Source organism: Harpia harpyja, chromosome 15 (genome assembly GCF_026419915.1).
Source record: "Harpia harpyja isolate bHarHar1 chromosome 15, bHarHar1 primary haplotype, whole genome shotgun sequence".
Lineage (NCBI taxonomy): Eukaryota > Metazoa > Chordata > Aves > Accipitriformes > Accipitridae > Harpia > Harpia harpyja.
This window is the reverse complement of record NC_068954.1, coordinates 2554356-2582072: the sequence shown is the minus strand read 5'-3', so window position 1 is coordinate 2582072 and position 27717 is coordinate 2554356. Positions and strand designations below refer to the sequence as shown.

Below are 27717 nucleotides of genomic sequence, written 5' to 3'. Positions count from 1 at the left end.
GCTTGGCTTTTGATCTTGCAGCTGTGCAGTTCACATGTTGGACTTAAAGTAAGCGTAGTCTTTTAAAGACAGGCCTTCCTCTTTGGGTGTCAGTTCCACTCAGACCTGCAGCTTTTTTGTCCCAAAGAGGATACAAATGTCCACTACGAACACTAATGCTCAGTTGCCACGTAGGTCATGGCTGGTGAGAGGCAAGTTCAAGAGCACGAAAATGGGAGGCACCGCAAAACGTACAACGGCCCCAAGAAAACAGAGCGTTCATCCAACCAGACAGGCAGAGACCCTTCTTCATCTATGACTCTCCAGGGGACGCCTATGCACCTCAGTAGATGCCACCAAACCTTCTTTAGCAGAATTCCAGAAATCATACTTGGCATCAGGTCTCTTGACAGAGGGAGATTAATTGCAAGACAGGGGTACCGCAAACCCTCAGCAGGCACAGAAAACTGCTACTACATAATCCTGTGTGAATACAAAGATGCCCAATGCAAGATGCGTGCATATTCAGACAAAGTGAGCTGAAGAACGTAGGCTCAGTTGTTGACCTAAGAAAAGAAACCAGAAGTGTATCTGCCGTTACTAGCACGAAGAACAAGCACGGAATGTAGTGCCTTACGATCCTTTATTTGTGCATTGCTGCATGGCACAAAAAAGTATTAAGAGGAATGTGGTATCACTTGGCAACATCAAATACACTGCATAAAATTCAAGCATTACCTTTCTTAAAATAGGTTCTGGATTTAAGACCATCACCCCCTTTTCCCAAACAGTAATCTGATAACACGCTATACAAACAATGAACTTAAGAACTTTACAAAACATTAAATGGTGTTCTGAAAAGCTCTGCGAGCTCTCAGCTACTTGTAATAAAATAAGCGTGCAACCCTTTTACATCCCCAAACAAGTCTGCATAAAATTGTGCCATAAAAGGAAACTACAAGCATGGCAGTCTCACCGATGTCTGCCCTCTGCCTTACAACTGAAGGTAGGTTTGATGGACAGTCATAGGGCACCCAGGGCTCCCATCTGTTGTTCACTTCAGAATACGATTAGTTATCAGAGAATCCGCACGTCCGCCAGTGATGCTGGAACTGGGTTGGGGTCTGGCAGATGTGTCCTCACTGCAGCAGCAGATCAAACAAGTCTCCTTGCCCCTCGCCATCCCCATGCCCTTGTCAACGGGTTGTGCTTAAAATACTGATCTGTGGACCTACCCTCCTTTTCTGCTTTCCCCTCTTCTTCCTCTCTGATGACCCAGACTTTCATCAGGTCCACCTCTAAAGGTATTATCCATGTCAAGCAAACAGCCTGATCCAAGTTTTCTTTTTCACATGCTTTGCCAGAAAGACTGTGGGGCTCTTTCACCCCTGCAGAGGTACATGGTTCAGCAGATGCAAGTGAAAGAGGGCAATCTTTTTTCTCCAAGGTAAAGCTGTACTCTGGCAGATTTATTCTCAAGACACTCCATCTTGTTTCTACCCACTGACTAGTTTAGAAGACACAGAGATGACTTCAGTCAGCAGACTGGCAATGATGAAAATGTTCTGGTTATACTGGTGTTACGAAAATAAATTCAAAAAAGGGTGGGGGGGGATATAGCAATGTGCTTTCATAATTTCAGGGCTTGAGGCACTTCAGTATTTGGAATAGCAAGCTTGAAAAAGAACAGTATCTGTCCACGAAAAGGGTATTTGTTTGTTTGTCTGAGGTGTTTTTCATGTCATTACTTATTGCCTGAATAGTGTATGAAGGAGAGTAAGAGATCAGTAAACTATAGGCCTTACTGCTAGAAGTACACCCTGTACAGAAACCTCATACACTCTCTTATACTTCTGTCTAAATAAATAAATAAAATATTCCTAAGCACCTATTGGAAGTGGCAATAACATTCAAGCAAACATCAACTGGATGCTCAAGCAGGACACCCTAACAGCAAGCACAGTTACTTCCCCTATCCGTCCCTTTAGCCTAGACAGCACGCCCCAAATGGAGATCACTTGCCAGCTAAATATTATTCTTGCAAAGGCCGCCTCCTGCTTAACATATTAACAGGGATTTATAGGAGTGACTGTCTGGAACACTGCTTAACAATGCTAATAGCAGAGTTCCAAGAAATCAGTAGTTTGGCAATTACAAATACAGCAATACATGCTGAAATATGTGCTCACGCTTGCTAAACCTGTAATCCGAGTTTTTTCTTTTTTTTTTCCACTCCCCATAATAAGTGGTTTAAATTTAGTAGGAATGATTCACTTGGTGCAGGTTCGCTTGCTTTATTTAATTTTTTTTTTGCACTTGGAATCCATCTTGAATGACATCTAACAGGAAGATTGGTCGAGGGAGGCAGAATCTGGCTTTCCAAAGAAAAGCCAGCCCATTAAACGCAGTGTCTCCACAATTCTGTCGTAACTTAAGTATCTCTTGGCAATTTCCTCCTGCAATAAACAGCAGATACAAGGCAGACACATACCAAACCAGTATTCTAGTGCTACTTTCACTCCAAGCTGGGTCCAGACCAAAAAAAGAGCCATTCCCTGTGGTCTTAAGACATACCCCATCCCCAGATGGTCTGCTCCAACATCACAATCCAACTCTAAGACCCTCCTGTGCTGCTCTCAACCTAACCATATTGAGCAGTACCTTTGCCTTGTATGAGCTAGGCTTGGGGGCAAGGAGTATGTACTCGTTTGTGCATTTTGCTTAAAAAAAAAAACAAAAACCAAATCACCCCTACTTTGAGGCTTTGGTTATGGAATTCTCCAATTCTGCTGGTCTCATTTGTAACTTTGGGGGCTTCTCCCAGGACTCATGATCTTTGCTGCAGGCAGAGGAATTAACCCAAGTTTAGGCAAGCTGCATTGCCCAGCCAGCAGCACACAGGGAAGACAGGGCTGTTTAGCCTCTGTGCTCTGCCTACCACCGAAAAGAGCCGTGTCAGTGGCAGAAAGCCTTGACCGCAGATGCAGAACTCTGGCAGGTGGTTTTTGACACATGGAAGGCAACTGGGGAGGAGGTAGGCAGAAGAGCAGATGACAGCTTTGGGACAGCGCTGTAGGACTATTACAGCAAAACTTTGCTAAATATATCTGCAGTGCAAAGTAGGTGGGTCAGAACATACCTCCAAGAGAAATCCATATTTGGAAGCATAGCCCAAGTGGCAAGCTATATGTTCGAAGTAGGTATAAGCATAAGGGCTTTAAGCAAGAACACTTGAAGGATTTGGAGTTTCCCTTCCCCCCTCACACATACATATTCAGACAAAAGCACAAAGCAAGCCTGCAATGTAAAATACTCTTTAGGAAGCCGGCCAGAAAAATAAACAGATGCACAGAGAGGTGAACTGACCTCCAGTCTCAAATGAAATTATTTAAGAAGCCTGGAACCAAATTGAGACTCTGAGCTACCAGCCTACATCCTCTCACCTGCGACTGGGCTGAGACTCAGCAACTCATTCCACATGTGACACACAAACCTGCTGAACTGCAAACAGTGAGCCGGTTATTTCCTGAACACACAGTACTCTCAGAGCTACATAAAACAGAATACTAATTCCAATGTCAAGAATCTAATAAGATGAGGACAAAAAGTAGAAAACAGAGAAGTTTTATGATAGACAATTCTGAAAAACTGATGAATTTTGGTGGGCTGTGACAGAGTTCTGCTGAATTCTCTTAGAACAGGAAATCCAGCTTCAGCTGTGGGAATGTATTGGAAGTGTTGATAAAAGCCAGAATTGCAGAACATTTGGAAATGCATAATTTAGTAGAGGACATCCAGTACAGATTCATAAAAGGAAGGTCATGCCTGACAAATCTGCTGAAATCCTTTTTATTATACGACCAAATCGTTAGGTTAGACAAGAGTGAAACAGTGGACATAAGTTATCAGGATCTCAGGAAAGCATTTGATTTTGTACCACTCAGACTGATTTACAAAGTCATAAAGCATCGTGCAGGGAAAAGGAATTGAAATGGATTAAAGAACATTTTAGGGATAGGAACAAAAGCAACGCAGTGAGCAGAACGAGTCTGAAACAGAGAGGTGTAAAGGTCAGTCTGCTGCTAAATGCATAAAAATGGGCTCTAAGAAGGGTAGAACTTCTGCTCAGCTATCATTTTAGAGGCAAAAATACCTGAGTCTGGTGACAGAACTGCAGAAAGTATTACTAGTGGCCGGTAAATTAGCAGGAAATCTGGTGCAGAAAGATGGATGAGCTAGGCTCGGCATTTGACAAAAGGACTGTGAGGTGCTGCACCAAACCTGTGGGATTGACTTGTACTAGAGCTGATGTGTGAAAGGACCTTCTGACTGGGAATCTGCATTCATTTTAAAGATGATTCAATAATTTTATGGTCATTAATAAAATCTGCAGCTATGCATGTTGTGGTAATGATATGGGTAATTAAATCTGAAGCTTCTGGGAATTAAGCTGATAGCCTGAAAGGGTCAAAAAGAAAACTCCTCTTGTACTTAATCAGAGGAATAGCTTTGCAAGCTGGATAGGTGCATTAATTGTCCAATACTGACCACTACTTGACACACAGTGCTACATCAAATGGACCTCTAGATTGATCCAGCTCAACTCTCCACAAAAATTACTAAGATTTCACGTAGGACGCACCAACAGAAAGTGTCTTTTTGGACCTGCACGAAACCACTTTGGTTTGGTTAGCTCCTCTTAGACAACTGTGCACAGACAAAAGTATTTCCACTTATTCTGAGACTTTCAATGGGCTGTTGGTAATATCTTCTCCTGAAAACTACCAATTATTCTCATTGCTGGTAGACTGGAGATGAGGTCTGTTGCTTGATGATGCAAGAAGTTTTTATCCTTGTCTTTTCTTTCTTAAGAGAGTAGCAAATCTTTACAATGTCCTCATGAGCCAGGGTAAAATTCTCCACAGAAAACTGAGCTTCAGCAACACGCTACTTGGCTCAAGGTCACCTGTGATAAAGATGAGAACAGAATGTGGATCTTCTGATTCCTACTCCTGTGCCTTGAATACCAGGCCATAGTGCTGCTGCCACCACCTGTGGGGACAGCCTTTCAATCTCTCAGGCTGTCAAAACCCAGCAGCTTTTATGAACACTAAAAATCACTTTAAATAAACTTCAGCTTAAAAAAAAAAAAAAGTTACAGGAGAGCAGGTGGACTCCTGTGACACCGTTCTTCAATGCACAAAGAATCTTTCATCTCGCTATTCTACACGGCACCTTTAAATATTCTTCTACATAAAGGCATGATATGCAAGAGCAAAAGAATAACTGAGAAACAGTAATCCCTAACAGATCAACTGTGCTTTATCTACACAGATTCTGCTTTCATAAAAGCACAGAGGAAAGGGGGGGGGGGGGGGGGAAGAAAAGTACATTCTTATTGTTTTCTGAAGCTTAAAATAACCACAAAGTGAGAAAAATCAAAGCTGTTCCATAGAACAACTAGGAAAAAAAGTCTTACTGAGCATTTGAGAAAGCCAGTAAAAGGCAGAAGATGCAATCAGAGATTTAGCAAGTGCTATGGTCACCATGCTTAGATCCTAAATTTGGTCTATGCTGAAACCAGTGTGGTTTAAATGGGAAGCATCTGCTAGAATGTATGTGCCCCATATATAATTATAGCTGTCACTGGCAGAAAAGGCTACAGTTATGGCCACCATTACATACTCCATTTTCACTTGCTAACTTCTCTGAAAACTTTCTTTTTTTCAAATATAAAGCAACTGAATGCAAGCAATTTCTGCAAGAAACCTTCTAAATGTGAGAGACAGAGAAGGCAAAGGGATGGGAAGAATTAGAACAAATCATCTGTACTGAAAATGGGCAGAGATGCCATCAATTTATTCTCGTAGCTGATTGATCATGGAGTTTTTCCACTTCCAGAAACAAGCAGAAAATGCATTATCTACTATAGCTGGTTTTGACCAAACAATATTTGTGCTTAGCTTTAACACAGGGTCCAGCCTGGTGCTAAGGGAAGCAGCAGGAAAGTAGCCAAATGATAGCTAGCAAAACATTCATTTATTCCTCACGTTCAGACATTTCACATTTTCCAAAGTGTTCAGCTGTTCTGTAACATCTATGTGCTGTTGAGCTATTTCCCCCTTGCTCCCAAAACTAACCAGTGCCACATCCAGTGTTCGTGCGAACCCTTTTTTCCTCAACCTCTATTATCTGCTGGACAGACAATCTACAGAAAGCTCTGAAAACCCCACAAAATTCCCCCGAACCAAAAAGCTTCCTAGCCACAATGCAGCTTATTCTCTAAAACCCCTTTGCACAAGAATTCTCCTGGAGCTGTTTTCCTGAGCTGAGCTCTCCACCCTTTCATGCAGTCAAGCAGTCTTAAGGTATCTACTTGCTCTTGTCCAAATAGGTCAGGTACCTACCAGCTCAAACAGCGGTTCAAAAGAGATTGTCTCAGAGCAAGGTTGACTTGTCTTCAAAGCTGCAGACCACTCTGTTGTGCAGCGATAACACGATGAACAGAAACCATGTGAAGAATTATTCCAGCCCTGACTTTCATCATTTCTAGATGTGTCTTTCTGTTACTCTGTCTCCATGCTACACCCTGTATTTTCAAAGATTAGGGAAGATGCTTTATAATTTGCCATTCAGACTTCTGGAGGGTTTTTTATATCTATATATTTTATAGACACACACACACTCTTTATCTTAAACCCAAATAAACGATACAGAGTCCATTAACCTCTTCCCATTCAGCCCCAACACTCAAAAACAGAGAAGCAGCTGTTGGAGAGAAAGCCAAGACCCTGGCAGTTTTACACACATATGTAATTCAGATATGAATGAAAGTTACAATGGTTGCCAATTAAAAAAAGTCCTAAGACTTTCTGTGGTGCGGATGCATGCTTCTATCCCCTCTATTGCCAGCTGCTGTGGTACCACAGACAAGCCAGCAGCATCCTCCCAAAACACGCTTCAAGAGGCACAGTTGTATTATCAAAGGTGGGAACTGCCCTTTCCCTGTACGTCTTGCTGCAACACAGACTGCTAACAAGATTCTAACAATTATAATTCAAAAAGATCTGTGCAATATCTCCTGTGTACCGGTGACACTAACAACTGGCAATACCAGCAATAAGCTGCTGTTTTAATTTAGCCTTACTGCCCACGCTACAAGCTTCCAATTTTAAGGGCAATCAAAGAAAAAACAAATCTTTTTAGTTCACACATTACTTGCATTTTGTTTCTGAACTTGTAGATAAGTTTCCTGGCCTTCCCTAAGTGCATGTATGTTGCTCAGAGGGATATTCAACCCATTCAAAGGTATATACACCAAAATCCAGATGGGAATGAGCATAAAGCCCTTCCTATGCACACTTTAGACCTATCACACTCATCATCTTACCATTTTCCTTTGAGCTGGATAGGCAGTATCTTGGAAAGTTTCTCTTCCCATCTGAGAGCTGAAAATTTTTACTCTAGTTACTCAACAGAAGGATCCAAGTTTGGAAATTGGATGTCCACCAGAGGACTGGAGGATATATAAATCAACACATCAGTCCTAAAATGTAAAAGCTACTGTTTAATGCAATATGCCAAAAATAAAATGTGAGTTCCTCTAGACAGTCTGCAACAGGCAATTATCTAAAAAACAATTTTTCATGAAGTTCTGCACATTCTTGCTGACTAACAATTCTGCTGCCAAGCACAGGAGACTGTAGGATGAATTTTTTTTGTTTTAGTTAGGTGTAAGAATATTATCCAAAATACTGACTTATATGAAGGGGTACTTTCAACTTCATTTATTACTTAGATCTTTATGATTTTTTACATCCAGTTGATAATGTATTGGCACACTTACCTGTTATATAAATCTCTGTCCCCATCCACACAAGGGTACTCTTTGTTAAGCCAGTTTAACCCATTTAAATATGACTTACCATTGAAAACACAGCTAAATTCCCATGACTGAGGTTAGTCATATAATTTAAAGAACTCCTGGAAGACATTCAAAAGTTACAGCAATAAGACTGCTGCAAGATCCTCTAGAGAACAAAAGAGGACAGCAGTCTTTGAGGGCATTTGGAGACCATGAACTACATCTCTTCCTCAATTTCCACCTTTCTAAACAAGTATCCAAAACATTTTTTTCAGGATGTGAGTACAAGTTCACTGCATCCATTGGTTACGAGTTCTCTCTCATCTAGTAGCCAAAATAGATGGATCTTCCTAGATTCACTTTGTATCAGAAAAATCTGACACCATGTCCCTATAAGAAGATGCCAGTTATCAAATGGGCAAGGTATCTTAAAACAGTTATTTTAAAAGCGAAATCTTTGGGGGGGGGGGGGGGAAACTACAACAGTGTGCTCGGTGAGTATCATGACAGACTGCGCCTGCTACGACAGCAGTAGGGCCACTCATTCTGAAAGCTCACAAAATCCTTTCAGGATCTTAGAAAGCAAAAGGAGTGGGAGAAGTTATGACCCAATATTACCTAAACCTCAAACCTGGGCCTCTCCACTCTAGGAAATTACAATATTGTATTACTTAAAAGTGATATAATTTCCTCCCTCATCTCTTTATAGTAACATAAAGACGGTCTTATTGCTATGCCTACAGAAACAGGGGAACAAGTATACTGAAGTAATCCCTCACCATGTCAACACTGTCCTCTATGCAATATTACTATTCCAGTAGAAATCATCCTTCCACTCCATCAACACAGCTACACAGCTAAACCTTTCAAACACAGATCACCAACTCTGTTCCAGAATCTGAAAAGGATAGTTTTACCTTGTCCCCTCTTGCCGGCATTGGGATGCTTGGACTACACGTAATGTAAGAGAACAGCATGAAGACAATAGCATAAAGAGAAGCATGATGTATATAGTGAACTACCTGGATCATTGGAAGGGGTTAATGACTAGAGAGTGCTGGTTGATTCCCTGCAGTACTCACCAAGGATTTGCACTAACAGAACCATGTAAGGATTTGAAAAACAGAAGTGAGGTAACTTTGACAGTCTCTTTTTTTAGGACTTTCTTTAGAATCCAAATGAGAAAGTAAAACATCTTAGCCATTCTCCCACTGTCCTCACATTCACAGTTAGCACTTGCTCTTCTTTAAGCTCCAGCTCCTGGAGTCAAATGATAGGAAGAAAAGTAGAAAAAGAAAAGCTGAGAAAAGTAAAGTGAATAAATACATCTTGCACCCTTAAGACAGAATCAACCCCTTCACTTTACCAAACCCTGATTTAATAACAAATTTTTTTTTGTATATTTGATGCTGTAAATAACAAACATCAGTTAATTTCAAAAGACTGCTCATGGCTAAAACTTGGGAATATAAAAGTTATGGGCAAAAAACCAAACGGGATTGATCTAAAAAACTCTCTTAACCTGTAAAAGGGAGTTTGGAGCCACTGTTACCTGTGACTGAGACTGATCAGTCAAGAACCAGCAAATGGCCTTGTTGAGACAAGCTGCACAGCAGACGAGCTGCAGAAAGCAGGTCAAGCAGGCTCATGGGGAAAACTGGTAACAGGGAGAGATATTTGGGCAGGGGCAGAGCAGGAATGCCTGATGGCCTGAACTTTGTCAGTCATAATATAAGAAGCTGAAGCCTTGAGCGTGGTTTCTGCCACTTCTTCAGTTGCAAGATAAAGGCTGAGTTTCTGCAAGTAGTGTTTTTACTGTAATCAGAGACTGGCTACTGGGCCAGTCTGACCATCAGTCTGACCCTGCAGGGATATTATGTTCCTAAATGGCCTGGGCACAATTTATGTACAGCCGTTCCACAAGCTAGAGCGCGTGAATATACTGTAAAACATGGTACATCAGAAAAGACTCACTCTACATCTACAAGGAGAAAACTGACACCATAAGTCAACATCCAGTTGGCTAGGGGAGAAGGGGGGATGACACACACATGCATATAAATGGATTAGATCACACAGCCTCACAGTCGCTCTAAAGCAATCTAGTAAGATTTACCTTTAATATTCTTAAAATGTTTTTATTTTTGAAATATAAGACATGAAAGTGCCCCATTTTTCACCAGCTGAAGCCAAACTTGAAATAACAAAACAGTCTTAAGTAGTTAACAGACTACAAAACTCACCATGATTTCCAGTCAGCATTATAGAGACTTGCAGAGTAACACTGTGTACCCATTAACTCCAAGTCCACAATTTGGCCAGAATTTGTTTTGCTGCATTACAGCCAAATCACTTTTTGTGTCTGTCTTCCTCCTACGTGGGATTGCCTTAGCAGAACAGGATGCCAATACTGAAAGCACTGACTGTCTCCGACTTTACCATCTTTGATTAAGAAGGCCCTTTTATTGCAGGATCACTTAGACTTTACAGATAACTGTTGCTGCATTAAGATGAAGTTACTGGCAGGAAAAGCAAAAGCCTACAGCAACTCGGGGAAGAGCAACCAGAATATTAAGACTCCCCAAGTGAGCTATTGCAGAAGTCCAACACAAATTATTTTCCTAATACCAACTTTTCACTGAAAATGAGGTCGACTATTTCTTGTACTCCCCACAGCAGAGTCAGAAAACAGCGTATTCCTTATTTCCTTACAAGAAACTTTCATGTCGGGTTTGAACAGCTCTTTGCAAGTCAGTGGGTTATTGAAGGTTCCACTTTAAATGTCCTTGCCCTTTCCTTCCACTGTAGGAATCCTCTCAGAACGCAACTTCCCATCCTTTTACTGCCACATTTTCAGCTTCTACATTAACTTCACAACATCTTGTTTCCAGTCCTGTTCCTGCCCCATATTCCCATCCCATTTTTGTTTGCCTGTCCGACTAAGCAAGAGAAAGTATGTGCTACAGCTGGTCAGGAACTGCCTCTATGTGGACTGATTAACAGTAATCAAAGACTGCAAATCTGTACGACTGCTCCCAGGTCCACATTTTTGAGGGAGCAGATACACAACGGTATCAAGAATCAGGCATTTCACAGCAATGGGCAAGAAATCCTCATATTTTATCAAGGCTGGCATGTATCCTGAAGTAGATAATTTCCATTTCATTTTACATCCGCCACCCCCTGTATTATGAGTATGGGTAAATAGCAGTTACCACTTAATTTCTCTTTACCATTTGATATTTCTATTCTGTCCCACCTTGGGGTTTTTTTGTAAATGGACGTTCCAATACACAAAAACTGGCTCAGTACATTGCATCAGCCTCCAACTTCTGCTTCATATTCAGATATGTGCAAAGGTTTTTGAGACAGAGAATTAAAAATCTAATCTAGGATGTGGGACATAAGCACCCGAGAATGTAACAACAGACATTTCTAGTTTATCGTAAGGTCATATGTACCATTACTTCCTCCTTCCAGTTTTGCAGATCTGAACAGCAACAGTATTTTGCATTCATATAATGGCTATTTTTCCTCATCAGAAAAAAGAAAGTATTTTCGAACTTATTAAACAGAGCTTAACATCTCAAATAACCTGGTAAATGTATCGCTTTGTCATTTCCAGCAGCAGTCACTTGAATGACGGAAGGTAAAGCTATTTATCATAGCATCACCAAGGAACACAAATGGCACCAAATGAATGACCTGACAATACAGAATTCAAGTGAAACTGAGAGTGACAAAATGTTGGGACCTCACTTTTCGCCCTGATTTACAGTATAGGACATTCAACAACAGAGTGCTGCTAAATCAACATGGTGAGGCATTTGTTTTAAGGTGGTACAAAAGTAAAAAAGTACGTTCTGAAAAATTAGTTGTATTTTTTTTCTGGGAAAAAGAGAGTCCCTGCTGCAGCTTCTAGCCAAATACAGACATAGTTTTCAGCAGAGTGCGAGCACTATGCTGTAAAAAGCATCACAGGTTTGACATTGTTGAAGAAGATGGGAAGATATCATCAGCGTCACCCAAAACTGTTGCCCTTCTTCCTAACAGAAAACATTTAAGCAGTGCCTGAGAATGTAAAGCAATAAGCAAATAGCTAATTACCAAAGGATTTAAGGTGCTCTTTATGGTTGAGACTAAACTGTCATCACCCCATCAATTTTAATAAAATAAATATAACAGAAAACCTAAACAGACCAGTATTTCTTGTCTATTCTTATTCAATCTTCGTTATAACTGCTCTACGGCTTCAACAAGTCTTGTGGTCTAGGAACAAAAAAATAAGTGTGAAAGACTTTTGTTTTTAATCACAGGAAAACAGAACTGCGTCTGCCTGCCTGTCTCGTTAGCTTTGTGAATTTAAACAGTGACCAAACCACTTGAACTTGTCTGCAAGGCAGACACACTCTATGCTAAAAATAATAATTAAAAAAAAAAACACAACTGCTGTTAAAGTCTTTCAGAGAAAAAAAAAAAATTCAGTATGTATTCCATGCTGAGAACTAGCTTAGTACATTTCTTTCACCTTGATTACCAAACCTAGATTGCATTCACCATCAAAAATGTTAGGAACTTATCTGTACTCATATTGGATTTCATAAGGGAAGATTAAACCCAGACATTTTTAAACTATATTTTTAACTGACTTTTTTAAAAGGTCTATTAAAATTTTGACCAACTATTCCAAAGCATAAACTTACTATAATGTTATTTAAAATTACATGTAAAATATTTAGCAGCATTAGCTATTACTGTCTTTTGGGGAGGCTAGGAAGGAAGGGAAATAAATCTGACTCCCGAACTGGTGAAAGGTATAGCATAAGCACCTGGAAGGAGTGTCTTGAGTGCTAAACCACTTTTGCCCTCTTTTGCACGTATAAGGAATACTTTGTTCATTTTAGTTTATTCATCTAATTAAAATCAATGACTTGTTCATTCAAAAGCTGAACAACCAAGTAGGAGTTTAAAAATAAAAATACAAAAAAAAGAAGCAGGAAAGCTTGTTTTCCTCTTCTAATCTGTGAATAATAAAAGAGGTAAGAGAATAAGATCTGCCAGCTCTCAAACCTTGAAGGACATGATATCCAGAAACAGTTCATTTCATTAACTGCAGATAATGCTTTCTTTGTTTAATGAATCAGTTTTAAAATGTAAAACATTTATAAGATGTTTTTGACTTTTTTTTTTAAAGCTGACTTTTAAAGATAGCTACATTGAAATACAAATCTCAAAATGGTGAGATTTACATTCAGTTCCAATCCTCATCTATATAGAGCTCACTTGCCATTTCTAGAAAATGTAGATGTTAAAGAATTTAAATAAGGATTTGTTAAATTATGTACCTGCTTAAGGACATATTCCTGCCCCATTTACCCTACCAGTTAAGCATTCTCCCTCCTGCCTAAAGAAAGAAATTAAGAAATTAACTTAAGAGCTATACTTGTTTGCAAATAAACATGCTTCAAATAGTTACCAGCCAATGAAAATCAGCCTGTCTTTAGGAAAATAATGAAAGTACAATCCCAAAACAAGATTAAAATCAATGATTTAAATCAAAGCTTCCCTCTTGCTGATGTAAATCAAAGTGATTTAAATCACCAGTTTTGATCAATTCACTCATTTGCATAACCTTGATCATTTATCCCTTAAAATGTCATCTAGGGGCCAAAGTTAGCTGGATATTTCTCTAAATCTCAATTCACCCAGCATAAATAAGGCTTTTGTGTTCTTATTTAAAAATTTATAAAATTCGCTATCAACTAATACATTTCCATTACTGATGTCTAATCATATTTGGGATGCTGAAGTGGTTTAAAAGATAAACGAACGCACATTCTGCAATAATCCCAAGTAAAACCAGAAATATATTACAGCTGACAGTGGCTCTGTAGATGTCCTTACTATCAACAAATAAGCAAACATGCTGATGGGACAAACAAGTGTTTACAAGATCCCCTCAGCCCATCAATTATCTTTAATACAGTTGGGTAGCTAGGGGGTATTGATCTCAGTGGTAAATTTTCACAGCATGCTGTTTTCTTGCATTGATCATTGGACCAAAGCAGGGATTAACACAGTGTAGGCGGTCCTTCATTAAAGAAAAACTGCCTTTTCTAAAGGCGACAAAAATGTTAGCTAGAACCTACCAATCTCTGTGCTTGTGAAAGCTGGATTCTCCTTCCAGTCCTCCCTGGCCTGCTTCGGTGTTTCCTGCAAAAACTATTACTTTCCTCAACCCTCAGACTCTTCACCTGAACTTTCAGGTGATTCTGATACTGTCCAAATCCCCTTTGTAAACCACCCTTCAAAATACCAACTCTTCTCCATGGTTTTACCTTCTTTTCTGCATCTTCTAATTTGAGGTACGCTGAGGAAAGGAAATGATGGAGGAACTGGAAGGGGGTGAGTCCACTGAGGAAACTTAGGATGTCAGGATCATACAAATTAAATTTAAACAATTATCAAGCATGCTGGGACAGCACAGGAATCCGCTACTAAGAATTTAGAGGATGCTTTGCATGCACAACATTTTATACAAACTACAACTCTCAAAAATGAAGAATAAACATTGAGTGCTTTCTACCTTTTTTATTGGTATACACAAAAGCAAGACTGTCTCAAGTACCAAGCAGGTTTTTTTTAAATGCAAACATTTTAAGGCAACAGCAGAGAGCTAATAACTGTATCACGGTCATTTTGATCCAATTACAATACATTTTAGTTTAAAGTATTACAGTACTTTAAAGATTAAGTAGCGCTACAATTTCTCATATAAAGTTACCATTCTGAAAAGTTCTTGGTTAGAGGACGCACAGCCCCAGCTGTGTGAGCTTTTCCACTCAGGAGATTCAAAGTGGATTTAGCAGGATTACTAGCATACTTCAGCATTTTCAGGATCAGAGCTTAAATGGTATCTCCAACACACACATGAAAAAAAAGGAAAAAAAAAAGTGAAGGAAAAAGGAATCTGTTCCTAAGAAAACCAGGAAGGTATTGATCCTAAGTAGCTTTATGCTTTTGACTTCAAACTAAGAGGGAAGGAATGAAAACCAAATACTCGACATTTTAGCAAAAGAGAGTTTTATCTAAATCCATGTATTTATAACTATGCATTTACCACTAATTAGTAAATAAAATAAAACATGCAATAAGAAAAGGCAGTATTTTTAGATGACAAAACTGAGATCATACTGAAGACATTTATTTGTTCCAAGATTGGAAAAAAAGACAAGCTTTACAAATACTAAATTATTATGCTGAGTCCTAAAATACCCTAGCTGGACAAACCAACAGACATACCCTACTCAAAATCCCTGTGTGTAGCAAAACACCATTTTTCTCATTTTTAACAAGTGGACAGAGTTTAGCTCATTTTAGGAGAGCAAACAGTCCAGACCTAAGGAATAGGAGAAGTTAATATCCCGAAAGGAGAGAAAAATAAGCTATTACGGCTGCATATAGACATTTCCTGCCTCAAGATCTCAGAAATTCATTCCCCAATACACTCAGAAAACTAGAGTTGCCATAAACTGATGCCCAGATTTGTTTCCCAAATTTTTTTTAACTCCTCACAGTTTATTTTTAACTAATGCACAGAAGTTGCATCTGTTGAGAATGTTCATTTTGCAAACTGAGCTCCTGCTCTAGCGATTGCAGGGTGACTTTCCTGTCTTGCCTTCAATGGAGTTCAAACCATTTATTCTTCTATGCACTAATTCCAATTTTAGCATTTACAGACTGCGGCTCTGCCATCCGCTCAAGACCCACTGCTTTGTCAGTAAAAGGACATGCTGCTGCCATCTTTAACATCTCATGTGAGCTCGAAAGAAGGATTTAGTAGAAGTAGAAGGTCTATGTTTAACTTGCATTTAAAGCCTTTAAAAGTTAAAGGAGTACTACGAATGATGCCAGGGCAAGCATTATCTAAAAAGGTAAACAAGCTCAAAATAGCCGGCAGAGAGCCCTGTTACACAGTGAGCATCCCGCCATGAATGTATATCCTTCAACAGAAGCAATTTAAGCAGTTCCTTTCCAACAATCTTCCAGACACTCATCCTAAAAACTTAGGGGCAGGCACAACAAAAAAGCCAAACCAAATCCTATCATTTAAACAGCTGAAGGACTTCACGTAGGTCTTATCCTAAAAGAAGAGCTCACTCTTAAGCATGTTACTTGTGGTCACTTCTTTTCTGAGTCCAGACACGCAGGCCATGAATACACACTCTGAGTTATAGGGTCTTTCTCCCCAAGGAAAAATCCCTAGACTAGGCTTAAAACTGGACAATACTCTGGGCACGAGTCTCTAGCAGGGCACATTTCCCCTCCGCAGCTCCAGGACAGCATCACTTCTTTCCTTGTCCCTGGGCCCACGTACCACTGAAAGGCTGATCACAAATGAGTGCCCAAATTTGAGAAATGAGGTCCCAGAGCAAAACAGACACCGTGGTGCTGGGCTGCATGTACACGAGATCCCCAGCCAGCAGAAGAGAGCTGGGTGGTAGCACGCCCTGTCAATCCTGCATTCAGCTACAGGATATTCGACAGGGCTGGGTCTGCCGTTACACATGCCCTTGATTTCACAAACACAGCTGCAATACTCGCAAGCAAAGGTGCATCTGCATCACTGCAGAGTCATGCAGATTAAAAATAAAAGCTTTAAAATTACTTTCCAATTTAAAATAATTTAAATTAGCAAAATGAATGAGTAAGATGCGTATTTTGCAAAAATTTTCCAAGGGAAAAAGAGTATCAAGCCAGTGAACTAGTGGAAGTCACTTGGTAAGCACTGGGAACTAGTGTCTGATTAAGTGCCAACCCATCTTTCAAGCAGTATCCTTGTCTGCAAGTACAAAAGAACAAACATTTTCTTTTTATTAGTTCAGTTCAATGACTACTGCTTTCAAAGTTGAGAAATCAGCTGGGAATTCAGAAAGAAGGAAAAACAGTTTCTCGCTTTTATATGAGGAATAAAAATAAGGTAAGTTGATGAGCTCTACCAGCTCTATGTTTTGAAGGGTAAGGCAGCCAGAAATTAAGTGAAATTTACGTTATCCAGAGGAGACTCACTGTATCATATGGGATGGCTCCTGTGACTGGAGCATTGGAATGGAAGGACACGGGCTCTTTAGAAGGACAGGCAGGGGAGGCGAGGAGGGGGTGTTGTCCTCTATGTCAGTGACCGGCTGGGGTGCATGGAGCTCTGCCTGGGGATGGATGAGGAGCCGACGGAGAGCTTATGCGTCAGGATTAAAGGGAGGGACAGCACAGGTGACATAGTAGTGGGGGTCTGCTACTCACCACCCAACCAGGAAGACCGAGTGGATGAGGCCCTCTATAGACAGACAGGAGCAGCCTCACGTTCACAAGCTCTGGTGGCCTTCTACGATGGGGTTACAGCGTTGGTGGATAAGGGAAGAGCAACGGATGTCATCTACCTGGACTTGTACAAAGCATCTGATGCTGTGCCGCACAACATACTCATCTCTAAATTGGAGAGACATGGATTTGATGGATGGATAAGGAATTGACTGGATGGTCGCACTCAAAAGAGTTGCGGTCAATGGCTCGATGTCCGAGTGGAGAGCAGTGACGAGTGGCGTTCCTCAGGGGTCGTTGGTACTGGGACTGCCGCTGTTCAACATCTTTGTCGGTGACATGGACAGTGGGATTGAGCGCACCCTCAGCAAGTTTGCCGATGACACCAAGCTGTGTGGTGCGGTCGACGCACTGGAGGGAAGGGACGCCATCCAGAGGGACCCTGACAGGCTTGAGAGGTGGGCCTGTGTGAACCTCATGGAGTTCAACAAAGCCAAGTGCAAGGTCCTGCACATGGGTTGGAGCAATCCCAAGCACAAATACAGGCTGGGAGATGAGTGGATTGAGAGCAGCCCTGCGGAGAAGGACTTGGGGGTATCAGTGGATGAAAAACTGAATATGATCTGGCAATGTGTGCTGGCAGCCCAGAAAGCCAACCATCTCCTGGGCTGCATCCCAAGCAGCGTGGCCAGCAGGTCGAGGGAGGGGATTCTGCCCCTCTGCTCCGATCCGGTGAGACCCCACCTGGAGTCCTGCGTCCAGCTCTGGGGTCCTCAGCACAGGACAGACATGGACCTGTTGGAGCGGGTCCAGAGGAGGAACACAAAGATGATCAGAGGGCTGGAACACCTCTGCTATGAGGACAGGCTGAGAGAGTTGGGGTTGTTCAGCCTGGAGAAGAGAAGGCTCCAGGCAGACCTTACAGCAGCCTGCCAGTACCTAAAGGGGGCCGACAAGAAAGCCAGAGAGGGACTCTTTTATCAGGGACTCTAGTGATAGGATGAGGGGTAATGGTTTTAAACTGAAAGAGGTTAGATTTAGATTAGATGTAAGAAAGAGGTTCTTCACTGTGAGGGTGGTGAGGCACTGGAACAGGTTGCCCAGAGAGGTTGTGGATGCCCCATCCTGGGAAGTGTCCAAGGTCAGGTTGGATGGGGCTTTGAGCAACCTGGTCTAGTGGAAGGTGTCCCTGCCCGTGGCAGGGGGCTTGGAACTAGATGATCTTTAAGGTCTCTTCCAACCCAAACCATCCTATGATTCTATGGTGATTCTATTTAATAAATATATTTTAAAAGAAAAATGGTATTTTCACATATGTGTAACACGACCTTACCGTCAAGTAAAACTGCACTTTCAACTGAATTCCAGTTTCCATACAGATGTAGCTTGACATGATTTGTAAATAAGAATCGGCTAGCAAATACACAGAATTAACCATTACCTAATTCAGCATGTAATAAATGTATAGGAAGTAATGTAATTGCTTAGGTTACTTCTTGACACCTGCTAGAAAACTATGATGTTCTCAGCAGAACCCAAGAAACACATGTGCAGCAAAACAAAACTAAAGATCAATTATTCAAACCAAAGTTTCCTGCCTGCTATTTAAACCACTTTGATTTAAATTGATCTACACGCTGCAGTGTTAACTTTGATGATCGACACACTGGTATAAACAACCACTCTCTGAAGCCATACTTAGGTTAATACAGCATCTGTGTCATGCATTTATTGGAGGTAAGAGAACTTCTGGCATGTATCTAACAGATCTTTTACCTACCTGGGAGGCTGTCCTATTTCTGCCCTAAGCAGCTAAGGGAAGGGTAGCAAAGGAAATTCTGGGAGAATCCCCTTCTGGGAACGGCAACACCAGAGGCATTTGGGTGGTTTAGACAGTGTCTGTTCTGGGTGGCTCAGTAAAAGCAGAGTCAAGAGAACAGTTTCCTTAGGGTCCTCTTCCAGGTAATGGAGACAGAAGTCCTCTACAGACAATGCAAAACAGGAGCCTAATTGCAGATCCTATGAGTTGCTCCCTGGAGAAACTTCCGTCTTCTAAGAGGCCAAAGCTAGTCTTTGTGGACACCTCAATGACAAGCTAGCTAGAAAGCACTGCCACTGCTGCACTTGTATGAGCAGGAGCAACAGCCACTTACAAGGTCCTGCCTGTACTTGGAGGTAGGAGTGCCGCCTGGATTTCAAGACTCTGAACCGATTTGGCTGTTCAGCTTGTGAATATTTTACACCTAGAGGCACAGGTACCGCCACAATTAACTTTCCACAGGGAAGCCAGACTTAAAGACGTTGTCTGCCTCATCCAGCGAAACGATTCTGCACCACTGGGTAAGCCCAAGCTTTTCTTTGGTCAGCTTTCTAGGCTTGATGGGGAAAAGAAGGAAGCATTGGATTGTCAATCGCATTTCTATGGTAGAAGTGAGGCAAAAAACTGTTAAAAATATGAAATTCAAGCAAATAAATGCATCCATCCTTTAGGAAGAAACATGCAAATTAAAAACAAACCACCTTTTCTTCCACCTTCTACAAATGCAAACTTGAAGGAGCTGGGGCTATCAGTTTTGTATCACACAGGATATAAACGAAATGGTCAAACAGGTGTAGTAAGTTGTTTATAAACTATTAAACTGTGCTTTGAGCAGGCAAAGTTGGTCACTCCCATGCTAGGAAGCAGCAAAAGCAATGTCAAAACTCTTAGGGAAAGATTTACTCACTGTCAAGAAATAGAGAAGGTTTTAGTCCAAATGAGGAATAAGACAATTGATGATAGTTCATATCAGATCTGTTCAAGACACCAAGATAAGCTGTCAACACTACCACAAGCCAATGAACACCTTGACTGCCAAAGCTATCCAGCAGCCCCATGGGCAAACAGAAAATGGATGAACAACTTGAGCTGTTTGGCCAAACAGCTGTTTCAGAGTGTTTTATTTTAAAACAAAGGACCAGTAATGTACAATCTTTCCGCCCGTACCTGAATAAATAAGAAGCAGCAGATCCTACAATCTTACATAGGTAAACAATGCAGCATTGTGTTGCAAGAGCCATGTTTGCTGGGACACAATGCAGTCAATAGGGTTTGAACAAAGCCATCCCACTGCTACCACCAGGACCGCAGTGGTCCAGGAACACTGCAGCAAAGCACAGTGTTTGCTATGCGAAGCCATGCACATGCATGGTATTTTCAGGGATGTTCTCCAATGGCCTTGTCTACGCAAATTGGAAGGATTAAACCAGACCTCAGACCAATTTAAATAAATCTGCACAACCTGAGTGTCACTGTGAGTGCCCTACACCGTTTCATCTTAAATTAGTTCCCTATCAGTTCAAACTTGTCTCTCCACATGTAGGAACTCTCCTAAGCACAGCAAGGTGACACCCATGAATTGACCTCTAACAACTACCGTGCAAGTAACTAAATGTGATTTATACCTGGTTGTAATTTTACCCATTGTAAATTACATACATAAAACCCATAAATTGTATGTACATACAAATGCATTTGTGTGTATATAAATATATGAGAACAAACCACCACTTGTGCTCCAAATCTAAAAGCTTCTCCCAGCCATTCAATAAACCTTACAACCAGAGCCAGACTGACTTTATGTTTTTATAAAGTCTGCAACTAAACCTTAAAATAAATAATAAAAAGGGGTCATAATTCATCATCCTGACATCAAATCAGCAGATTGGGATTTCAGTATATCAGAGTGATGGATATAGACTTGTTTTAAGTATAGTTTAGTCTGCATTATACCAGAGCATTTATTGTTGCCTTTAAGACTGTTTCCTTTCCAAAATGTTTTATATAAGAGCAACACTCTTATTTTCCCTTTACTGCCTGGATCTGTGAGTCCACTATTCAGCAGAAAGAAAAAAACTGTCCCCAAAAAATTATGACTAGGGAAGCAACAGGACAGTGGGTGCTAGAAAACACAATTTCTTGTTTTTCCTTATTTTCTCTTGCTTGCCAGGTGATCGAATAACCACTCTTTGATGGATCAGGAGTTAAGCCTCTCTCAGGAGCAAAATCCTTCCTAATAAATCCCTAACCACCATACAACCTCTCCATCCACTGCTTTTCACCTCTGCCATTTCACTTTGCCACAGTTTCAGGCTGCTGGAGCACTATTATCCTGGGCCCCGCTGGGTACAACCATGAAGGACGACATCCAGTCCCCCCAGTATACTTGCATTACTGTCCACCTTCCATCTGCTCAGATCAATGTCTACCTGCTCCCCTTGATCCACACCTGCCCTCTTGCCTGTATCTCTCTTTTGACGGGGTGAGATAAAAAGAGCTGCTAGCATCCCCATAAATGAAAACTCTGATCTTCAATGAATGAAAACATTCAACAAATGAATGCACATTTTCAGTTATAAGTCATCTTTTTCTTTTTCCCCATCACCAGAGCACACTGAAAACTATTAATTCTCATTACAACCCTAGATGGTGGCAAAACACATCAACTTTGCAGATAGTCCAATGCAGTAGGAGGCATGCAAAGATGTCTGTTAACCACCTAGGATGTGCTGTGCAACCTGCATGCTATACACAACTGCTTCACTTTGCCTAAGGCTAAGAAGATCACTTTTCTTAACCTTAAAAAAGTCCAACTTTTTTGAAACAACTCCATGGGCCACCCTGTATCCTACTAACACTAAGATACATGGGAGTGGTAGAGTCATAAACCCACTAACCTTTTTGGTAAAACATTTTCTTAATTTAAAATATTGATAAAAAACCTGCATTCCTTCAGCTTATACTTCTCAGACAATGACAGCAACCACTGACAGCACTGGAGAACATGCCCATAAGTAGAGTACAGGACATTTAATTTTGCTGCAATTATTTCAGGTCCCCCCTTCTAATACCTTATAGACCACCAAGAGTCAGCAAATCACTAACACTGATATGGGAACTTGCTGTTTGATACAGATTTAAACAAGACCTCCTTGTTTTTTGATGTGTGTGGTAAATGGTGCTTTGTAAGCACAACTGGTAATCAATTTGGAAAAGATGAAAAAATGTAAAAGAACAAATTATCATTTCTACTCGTTTCCCTTGCTCCCCCTGCCCCCATCATAGTTTTACAACCCTTCTGTGAGCCTACTTATGCAAGCAGTCAAACCAGCACAGCAGAGGAGGTGAAAACCCCCAGCAGAGAGGAAAGGAGAGAGGATGAGTGGATGCCAGTAGAAAACAGGTCTACAAACAAAGTCAGTGTCAGGGGTTGATCTGTTTTAAGAAGTGCCCCCATCTTTCAGGTTGCTCATATCACTTCTTTCCTTGCAGCAAAACTGAAACAATTCTTTGTGTGTTATAAGGGTGCAGGAAGCTGTTTACAGACATGGGGGTATATACTCTTCAAATGAAAAAAATAAAAAAACGCAAAAAACCAAAAAACCCTCCACCAAACCAAACCCCACAAACGAACTAAATAATTACAGCATCCCTAGGTCTGACTGTACCCCTCTTGTGAGAATACTATTGTATATTCTCTATAGTATTTATAAATAGGACTGGTTTTATCATCTACACAGGCTAGGACGTCCCTATCATTTACATTGCCTTCCCATTCATTTAGGATGGAAGCTCATACACAAGAGTTCCCTAGCATAAGTTTGTAAATACAGGTATGTATAAACAGAGTAATAGATAAGCAATCATGCAATATGAGGCCATAATTCCACCAAGCGAGAAAGCATGAAAGTAACCCCAGGTAATGAAACCGTTTCTACATATTCACACAAATAATCTTAGCCTGTGTCCTGACACTAATATAAGAACACAGTCTTACGGAGCTTGAAATCTTCCCCTGGAGAAACAACTTTGCAAGAGCAGAATGGAAGAAAACACGCTGTGTAGAAAAGAATGCTTGTAGCTTTGCTTGCTATTTAAACCAGGCTGATTAATCTTTAAGATCTAGCAGCTTTTCAGATTTTTGCCGTCCCTCCCTCCCCCATTTTACCAGTCTTTTTATCAGTGCTTTAAAGTAACAGCGCACCAAGAGCTACATTATACCCAGGACTGCATACACAAATGCCATCAAGTGCAAAACCAACAGCTCACGTAAAGAGCTCAGAAACCACCAACTAGTTGGAGATACAGGACAGGTCACAAGTGGAATAGAAAGCAAGGAAGAACTGGCATGTATCAATCTCAAAAAGATGCCTGAATACAAGCAACTGCAGCCCTTCAGATACCATGCAATTATTGGGTTTTGAGTTGTGTTCTCAAACTGGAACCATCAGGGTTCACGTCTGCAAGCTTTTCACCACAGAAGTGAGATCTTAGGTCCTGGTAAAATTTGAGATTGTTAGGTAACGTGTAGATTCTCAAAGCTGACACATTAAAAAACCACCCTAAAAATTTGATAAAAGATGCCAATATTGACACTTGCTTTCGTATGCAGCAAGGTGGGAACAGAGGACAAGATGATACTCAGAGAAGAAATATGAACGAACATAAGGCATTTATCAGGAGCCTGTTACCTGGAATGAGGGCTGCCTTGTTCTCAGCCAAGAACACGGAAGGCAGGCCATCCCCTTCCTGGAAACCGCTTGTAGCCTAAAGCCCTAATTGTGAGACTGACTGTCACATAAGGTTAAGTATCTATACAAATGTTTTCAGTCTAGGCCTTAAGAAGTGAAAGGTAGTCCAACGTAGTCCTTCAGCACACCAGTGGGAAACCTCGGTTATGTGGAACACAAAAAAAAAGTGGGAAAAAACCCTCAGTATGAAGCACAGTACAGAAGATTTCAACTAGGAAACAGGTAAGTACAGCACCTCAGGAAAGATCTTCCCTTTCATAGGAAGTTATTTGGGAGATAAGAAAGAAGACAGAGAATCAGACCACCATTAATCACTGGGATACAATCCTGTTTTTCCGCATCTGAGGTCTAACTGCACAATCTAAAGGCTGTCCGCCTTTGCTAGGACAAGAATTCCTGCATAAAGTGTATGGATGCAATGCCTATGTTGCATAAAACCCAAGTTTACATAATAAAGAGAATATATATTTGCTTTGATCTCAAGTTGCTCCATAAATTTTTAATAACAGCTGTAAACCAGAAATCTTTGGATAGAAATCAGCAGCAGCAATGAAATGTAAGCATTCTACTCATTTCAGGTTAGGAAAACCCATTTCCAATCCATTCCTACTAGAACTGTTTCCAACTTCTTGCAAGGAGAAATGCAAATGTCATTCACAGCCATTTATTTGCAGATTATTCTCTTCAGCCTACAGCTTTCCCTTGCTGTCTCCAAAACAGAGGGAATAAGGGACCATTCAATCTGTTTTGTCATCTTTGTTCCTATTAGCAGAGACTACACTAAGTTCAGATATTGCGGTCCTCTCATTTTATATTTCACTGGAAGGATGTGTCAATCTGTTTTTTCTTCCTCTACAGAGAAACTGTTAAACCAAAAGTATGAAAAAAAAAATACTTTTCTACTACACACCACAAATAGATTACAGTTTCTAGTTCAAGTGCAAAGGGACAAAGAAACCAAAATCTTTTTATATGCATACATTAAAATAAAAGCAGGAAACAGATTAACATCTGGAGAAAAATATTAACCCTTGAGCTTTCAATGATGCAGCTCACAGGAACTTCATTTGCAGTGCTGTTTCCAGCTCCTTTCCCCCCTCGATTAAAGAATTAGCACTGTTGTACAGCATTTGAAACAGTATGTTCACACACATTCTATAAAAAAAAATAACATTTTAGGTAAACTAGGAAGCAGTCAGGCTCCGAAAACCTGAGGCTATCAAATACATATCTAGAAAAAAAAATTTAAAAATGAGAATTTCCTTGCTCAAGACTGTTTACAAAGATCACTGTAGCCAAGAAAATAGACTCACACAGTGGCATTTTACAAGAAGAGGATTTTTAGAAAACACAGTATTAAAAGAGAGAGATCCAACAGTATTAGGGGGCAGAAAAGAGGACAGATGATTGCAGTGCAATATGATGAGCATGAGAAAGAGTGAGCTAATGGGATATAAAACTGCATACACTGGAGACAGCTTTACAAGTTAGAGAAATGACAGCCAAATAGCGATCACACCACAACAAAAAGGTACTGACAAGTCAGAAAAAAACTTCCATTTTCTAAATGACAGCAGACTTAGTCCTTACGTATGAAGAGTACACAGAGCTGGAGTTAAACAGTAACTTGATAGTCCTATAGATGTTTGTAGATGACCTAAAATGGCGAGAAATCATTCGCTGACCTCGTTCTGCAATGTTCATGCTACTCTGGACACAGACAGATGTATTTTTCTGGATGCAGGTATGTCAGTAGAAAGCTAACCCGTGCATGCCCTGCCTCTCCTGCTGTCACCTCCCTGCCAGGAATGAGCACTTGCAGAGTCCTGCTGGCACAGTACTTCGTGAGCACTCCCCAAATCACGTTCAGCAAAACTATTTGGGCTAGGTCAAGCGTGAAGTTACATATAGGTCCATGTTATCCCAACCAATTTCATCTGAACCAAATGAGAGAGTTATTAAACAAGCAGCCCAGTCGATAGATCAGTGACGACGGTAACTTCGGGGGGGGAGGGATAATTGTTTACTACCCAGCACACAGAACAGGGATGCCAAAAAACCAAGGCATAAAACAAACAAACCAACCAAAAGAATGTGACTTAATTTATAAATTAAGGACATTTGCTCACTTGGAACTGAACTAAAAAAACCCACCTCCCTTCACAAAGGCTACTTAGCCTCCAGGTATGTGCCATGAAGCAGGTGGAAAACACTGCAGTGGACACAGCTCAGGATGGCAGTTTGTCTAGACAAATGGGCCATTAAGGATTTAACATGCCTAGACCTCTCTTTAAGTGGAAAAGATGGGATACAAAAGATACACCAAATGTCTGAAGAACACAGTAAGGATATTTCCAAGTATATGCTGGGGAGGTATCAAATGTTTGGCCTGTTATTATAGACTTTTCTCAGCATCCATGACTGCTAGTTATCTAGCCTTGTGCCAGAGATAAGGCAAACTTCTGATCTGACCACTACAGCCATTCATGTATTAAACCTGATTTTAACTGACCTTAGTCTCTATATTGCATTTTGCAACTCTTAAGTAAACCTTATTTTATAGCTGCCTATATTCAGAGGTACAAACTAGCACAGCTCTGCCGTTACTGCAGATCAGAGCCTAGCTTCAAGCAATACTTTCAGGACATACGCCCTTATTTCTAGAAGTACTGTGTGTGTGCGTGCACCACTGCTGATCTACAGAAAAAGAGCAGCAAAGCAGGAACCTCACTGAATTCACAATTTCAAAGTCTACCATGTAAAACGCCAATTAAATAACTGGCTTCTAACCCTCCCTTGTGCCAGTAACGGTGTTAAATCCAGTGAGAGTAATATGTCTTTAAGAACTATTATAAAAGGCTTTAAAAGGTCCACCTTTAAAAAATAAGGAGAGGGGAAGAACAAGGGACAGGATGAAAAGCGCGAGGATCTATCTATATGAAAACTATTAGTTTAATCTCTCCATTTGCACATACCATACAACTGTGGAGGTTGGATAGCACCTCTCAAGCTTGCCAGGTCTAACCTCCCTGCATATGCAATCCTCCTGGGCAACTTGCTCTAAAAATAAGTGTGCAGGCACATGATCATCCACTTGGATTTAGGTTGGTGCTGGGGTAACGACTAGACTACAGACACGTCTTCCTACGAAGACAAACTGTCTCAGAACTGCGAGGTAGGGATGCCCATACTTTTTGGCACGGTAGCTTCAGAAACCTGAGAGAACGTGGCTAAATCACTTTTGCTAGGTGGCTGACTAAGGGCAGAGCTGAAAAGTTAGTTACAATGTGTTTTAAGCTAAGTTTATAATTGGGAACTATGACTGCAAATGGCATAGGAACAGGTACAAAAGAAAGACTGTCAACAGAAGCAGGGAAAACAGGCAAGAGAGACTCAAAATGCAGCAGGCAAGCAGACACATTATTTGCAATTTCTCTGGTTTCTGCAAACACCAGTCACGGTCCAAGACTCTCTTCAGTGGCTGTAAGCGCACAGAGCTCATACCCAGCACATCCAAATTAATGCAGAGGAGTTTAGGAGGTCTGCCCAAGTAATGTCTCCACACAATTATACCTCTGAATTCATAACCCCTCCCTTTAACATTTAAGAAAAAAGGAATCCTATTCACAGCCGAAATGTACTGATAATACTGCATGGCAGTATGGCCCTGAGCCTGCAGTCTTTTCTCAGAAGTAATTCTCATTAGAAGAAAACTGAAGGATTATCCTCTTTATTAAGTTATTTACAGGACATTCAACACATGCTGTTCACTAGAAGGCCAACGCTGTGGACTTTTTCAAGAGTGGGCAAGGAGAATAAAAGCGTTTCAATCCCAACGCTGTGCAGGTTGTTATCTGTAAGAGACAGTGAACATAAAGCAGAGTTGGGAAGCAGCACCCAGGAGGACACCAGAAGCAGATTTCCACCATGAAGGGTGGGGGGAAGGCTGCATGTAGTAAATTGTTTCATCAAATAATTGGAGGAAG

At 40.8% G+C, this 27717-nt stretch overlaps 1 protein-coding gene across 13 annotated transcripts in view; it reads right to left on the bottom strand.

The window, feature by feature from the left end:
• Positions 1–27717, bottom strand: part of HMBOX1 (homeobox containing 1) — a 126150-nt gene that overhangs the window by 85354 nt on the left and 13079 nt on the right. The window lies entirely within an intron of this gene.